This window comes from Phalaenopsis equestris, unplaced genomic scaffold, assembly GCF_001263595.1.
Source record: "Phalaenopsis equestris unplaced genomic scaffold, ASM126359v1 Scaffold233598, whole genome shotgun sequence".
In the NCBI taxonomy this organism is placed as follows: Eukaryota; Viridiplantae; Streptophyta; class Magnoliopsida; order Asparagales; family Orchidaceae; genus Phalaenopsis; species Phalaenopsis equestris.
Genome location: NW_018251539.1, coordinates 69,306 through 75,317, shown reverse-complemented (window position 1 = coordinate 75,317; position 6,012 = coordinate 69,306).

Here is a 6,012-nt window from a genome sequence, read left to right as displayed (position 1 = left end):
ATCAAATAGGAGTGAACTATTCTCAAATACCCCCAGTATTAGAGGAAAATTCACTAGGACAGATTATTGATACTCAACCGTCTTATAAAACTTTAAATGCTATAAATAATCAAAATAACAATCCCTATTCTAACTATTTTAACCTTGGATGGAAAAATCACCCTAATATTAATTGGAATAATTATAACAGTCAATAATTATAATAATTCGGTGAATCAATATGAAAATATGAATAATCAAGGAAATCCTAATTTTTGACCTTATTATCCTACAGGATTTAACTCCAATCCTAACGCACAAGTTAAGGAAAAGAAGTTGACGATGAAAGAAGTAATTTTGAATATGGGAAATCAAATACAAAATCATGGGGCTGCTATTAGAAATATTGAAAATCAATTAGAACATATTGCTACTACAGTAACAGGCCTTCTGGAATTCTTCCGAGTACTGTGGAAGTTAATTCAAAAGATCAAAATAAAGAGCAAATTAAAGCTATTCAATTACAAAGTGGAAAAGAAGTTGAAACAAGGATCCAAAGAGAAACTGAAGTTAATGAAGAGAAGGAAGAAATGGAAAATGAATAAATATAGGTTCCTTTAGAAAAACCATTACCTCCGTTTCCTCAAAGACTGAAGCAGAGAAATAAAGAAAAACAATTTACAATTTTTTTAGAAATCCTTAAGAAATTAACGATAAATATTCCTTTTGTTGAAGCTTTCGAACAAATGCCAAATTATTTGAAATTTATGAAGGATGTACTAAATAAGAAAAGGAAGTTTACAGATCATGAGACAGTTGCACTCAGTGAAGAGTGTAGTGCTATTATTCAGAAAAACTTCCTACAAAATTAAAAGATCCTCGTAGTTTTACTATATCTTGTGCAATTGGTGAAAAGTTTTATGGAAAAGCTTTATGTGATTTAGGAGCGAGTATCAATATTATCGAGTATCAATATTTATGCCTCTATCGATTTAAATATTTAGATTTGGGAGAGATTTCCCTCACTACTGTAACTCTTCAGTTAGCTAATCGATCAATAACTTATCCTAAAGGAGTTATAGAGGATGTATTAGTAAAAGTGGATAAATTTATTTTCCCTGTAGACTTTATAGTATTGGATATGGAGGAAGATAAAGAGATTCCTATTATTTTAGGGAGACCATTTCTTGCAACAAAAAGAGTTGTAATAGATGTGAAAAAAGGAGAATTAATAATGAGAGTTAAGCAATAAAATATCCTGCAATAGAAAAAGATAATGGATGGAAGTAGATGGAAGTAGCTGATTATCTGAGTAATGAATAATTTAAGAATGAGTGTGAAGATAAATTAAAGCAAGGAGAAATTTTTTAAAATGATGTTGAAATAAAAAGAGAAGATTTGGATTATATTCGGGGCAAATTTGAAACGTTAGACTTGTTGGAAAACGATAGTAAAAATTTTATTCCTTCAAGTATTAATCCATCTGAAATTGAAATAAAGATATTACCTGCTCATTTAAAGTATGTATTTTTAGGAGAGTCATCTACATTGTCTGTTATTATATCTTCTGAGTTAACTGAAATTCAAGAACAAAAGTTGATAGAAATGTTGAACAAGTATAAAAAGGCTTTTGGATGGACTTTAGCATGTGTCTTCTGAGTTACCGAATTTGGGGTCCCAATGGTATCTAGGTAAATTGGGGGGAATTTAGGGGCAAAAGGATAGGTTGGGTATCTTGGTAGAGTTGGAGTGTCAACCACCATCAATAAGCCATGGACCAATGGAAACCCCATTTTGGGTCCTCTATGTAGTGGGCTTAGCTAAACCCTAGCCTAGGGCTAGTGGGTTTAGGGGACCACCTACATGAGTTTCCCAAAAGTATCAAAGCCTACAAGTTTAAGTTTAGGATTATGAGTGATTGTGAGTTCAAATATGTACCTTAAGCCCTAGAACAACACCCAGGGTCAACTTTAAGGTCCATTAGTCCTAAGGGTGACTCATCTTGAGTTCCCCCATAATGACCCCACCTATTAAGTGCTAGAGGTTAGGACCAATATGTGGAACTTCAAGTTGAGTAAAGAGGAGTGTAGAATTTCTAATGGTGAGTGTTCTTTTTTTAATTTTCTAAGAATAGTCAATAGGAAAGTCCTATGGCTAAACCTTAGGCTACTAAAGAGGAAAAACTAAACCTCAACCAAAAGTGAGGTCAACATTTTATGAAGTTCTTTTTCATATGAATTTTCTAAGTGACTTTAATATGATAAATTGCAATTTTTCTTGAAAGAAATAGAGGATCAAAAATCTTAGACTTAATTACTAAATATCATAGTACCTTTAATATTAAATGGAGTGGTTTTGAATTTTTCTTAAGTTATACTATTATGTTTAGAGAACTTAAATATGGAAGTCTAGAAGTTAAATTTTTTACCATAAGTCATATTTTTATGTAGAAGGAGTTACTTGAGGACAAGTAACATGTAAGTTTGGGGGATTTTGATACACCGAAAATATATGTATTTTTAGACCCATATTTTATACTTACTTTTGGTGATATTGCACCTTAATGGAAGGTATTTTGATGTTTTCTTGTAGGTTGTCGATTTTTAGGACTTAAAGCAAAGAGGATAGAATTTGGACTCAAAATGACATTTTTGAAGAAGTACTCAACGTCGACCGCGCTAAGGGCAGCACCGACGGTGCAAAACAACAAAACAGCTGAAATTTTTACTCAGTGCCGACGACGCTAGAATTAGCGCCGACGGCGCCAAAGGCGATTCAACCACTGTTTCCAGAATGTTCGATGTATTTGGATGATTTTTGAAGAGTTTTTGGAGGCACCTCTTGGAGAACCGACCTTGGGCTTTATATGGGGCTGAAATTCATCAGGAAAATGACTCTTTTTTGCTCCAAGACATTCTCCACGCTCCATTTTCACCATTCTTCATAATCCATCTTCATTCCACCACCATATTGGAGTCCATTAGTGATTTTTCTTTTATAGTTTGGAGTTTGTGTGGTGAGATTTAGTGTGAAACTTTCTGTAAGAGTGTTGGAGAAGGAGAAAAGTGAGAGATATCGTCTTCCTGCATTTCTAAGGAAAGGCTATAAGGGATTTGCTTTAAGAAAGAGTTTCATATAAGTTTTGTTTGTTTATTAAGTGTTGTATGAACTTTATTTTATATTTGAAATTTATTTTTTGTTGTTTCTTTCTTTTGTGTCTTTGTCATGAATTCTGAGTAGTTCCCTCTATCTTTCTCCCTACTCTGAGATATGGTGAAATGAAGAGATAATGAAGAGATAATATGATGTGTCAAAATTAAAATATAAAATAAATTATGATGATTTCTCATCTCCAAACTTAATTTACATTTTGATCTGACCAATTGAATTGTTAAAATATGTTGTGAAACATATGATCCGGGAAATGAAGTATGAGTTCTACAACAGAGTGATGATCACCTTTGATTTCATGGAGGAGAAATTCATTCATGGAATTATGTGCAAACAAAAAAGGAAATAATCTTTGTTAGGTGTAGAATTGGAGAATAATTGGAGAAGTACACTCTCTATAAGACCTACCGGTGAACTTTAGTTTCAATCCCTAGACCAAATTTATAAAAAAATCTAGCTTGTCACCCTAAAAACATCAATAGAGTGGGAGCCGGTATCCTCCTAGCTTAGCCACGGATTTAGGGATTAAACCTAGGATTAGCCAATGATTTTCTATGCACTGTGTCAGGGTAGAGAATTATAATTGCTCATATTTGGCACAATACATATTATAAACATTTATCTCATCTCATTTTACTAGAACCTCATTGTGGTGGGCACATAAAAAATCTTCATTACATAAACATAGTTAGTAGATTAGTATTTACTTTTTAAACTTTGCATTTCTATTTTGCTAATAGTTAAGTACTTTAGTTTTGATAACATCTCAACATTTGAAATTAGTGACAGTGATTTCATTTGATTTTCTGTAAATTTCCTAGTAAAACTTATAATTGCCAATTTGCACCTTCCCTGTGGGATCGATATTTGGAGCTTAAATAGAAAGTCCTTTATTACTTGATAAACGTATACTTGCGTAGAATCCCATCATTAATTGCCTATAATTATATATATATATTACACAACTTACTTTTCATTTAAGGATAAAGTTTTTGGCATTATAATGGTGTCAACTTCATAAATCCTTACATATAAAAAATTGGGATCACCAAGCGAGGATTGGTAAGAAAATACAGATTTCAACAACAACTTTTTTAAAACACTGTCAAAATGCAGTTTACCAAAACATACAAAATTGTGGTACGTTGTCGCACCACCACCTCACCTCTGCCTCAAATGGACCCAGAAAATGCTACAAATAAGCTGGTCGTCTCTTTGTTTTTTGCAGTTTGAAAACAGCTGTGTTGTAGCTGTTTTTGAGCAAATGATCATTATGCCTTTGTATAGCAATATTGTTTGCAACAGAACTACTCATAGAAATACATTCTATAATTTAAAAGTAAATATCCAATACAGAACATTAAAAAATAAAGATAGATACCTCACTTAATTGTGAGTGACATTTCTATTAAAATTAAGTTAATGATATTATAATATCCATACATACACATCCACACACAACACGCCACACATCAACACACCACATATCCACACATCACACATCCACGCGTTATTTACAGCACACATGCTCATGTCATACAAAACCCTAAGAGCCAACATGTAACACACATTACACATCCACACATCACACCATCAGGACCACCTCCACACACCACACTTGCACGCATCACACCAACACACACACACACCAACACTCACGCGCGCACACACACACACCAACAAAACTAAACACTTTAATCGGAATTCGAGCAAGCACCTAAACACACTTGTACATCCACAACCATCACACCACCATATGTGTTTAGAATCTTCAAATGCAAATTCCACCATCACTAAGTGTATCACAGTCAAAGTATAAAGCATCTGTCATTCAAATAGAGCATCGTAAGGTATAAAGCCACATAACCAAGCAAACTTAAACATGGATTCAGGATAAAGTATAAAGCATCAAACCGAGCATCATAGATGCAAAATAAATCATCAAAATCATCACTGAAGCATATCATAATTGAGCTTTATGTATGCAACATAAAGAATAAAAATCAACCATGATATGTTTGATTGATATGTATCACAATCAAGAAAATCAAAATCATAAACCAAATCTATCATGGATGCTATATGAAGCATCAAAATCATCACCAAGCATAACAAATTGAAAACCACCAAACAGTGCAAAGAGAGAAATCAGGGGAGAGGAAACCAACAACCAAACCAAGAATCATTGCACATTAGCAATTAGTGAATCATAAAACCACCTAATAGATAAGGCAAAGATTACTGGAATAGAGGGAAGAGGTAGAAGAGGGACAATCACATAGAGCACGTAATGCACACAACCATGAAACCAAGTCGAATAAGAGAATGGGCATGTAAAGAGAGAATATAATGCTCACTGTAATACCCACCAACCAAAGAATGGGAACCATTGCACAGAGGTCAAAGTGCACAGAGCCACCAAATCGAGCGGAAGAAAAGAGAGGAGAGATAACCACCCACAACCAAAAAGAGGCAACTGGAAATAACGCTTAGCCACTGGAGTCACAGATCTAAGGGGATCGAGAGAGGAGAAATTAGGGCAATAGTCACATCGAGGAGGTCGTAGAGGAAAAAGAGGTCAGTCATGAAAGGAGCACAAAAAGGGTAGTTGTGTAAAATAAAATTGAAGGAACATGGGCCACGTAGTCGAACCTACGTACTGCATTTCTATTGGATTTATCAAAATGCCCCCCACGACCACAAAATCCGAACAACCCAAACTGCAGTCCTAGACTGCACCACAATAAATCCGCCACCCCAAACAACCTGTAAGCTGATTTGATTCAATATACCTTATTGTCTGTGATGGAAATATAAATAATACAACAACAAATGATATGCAATATTAAATAATGTTAAATT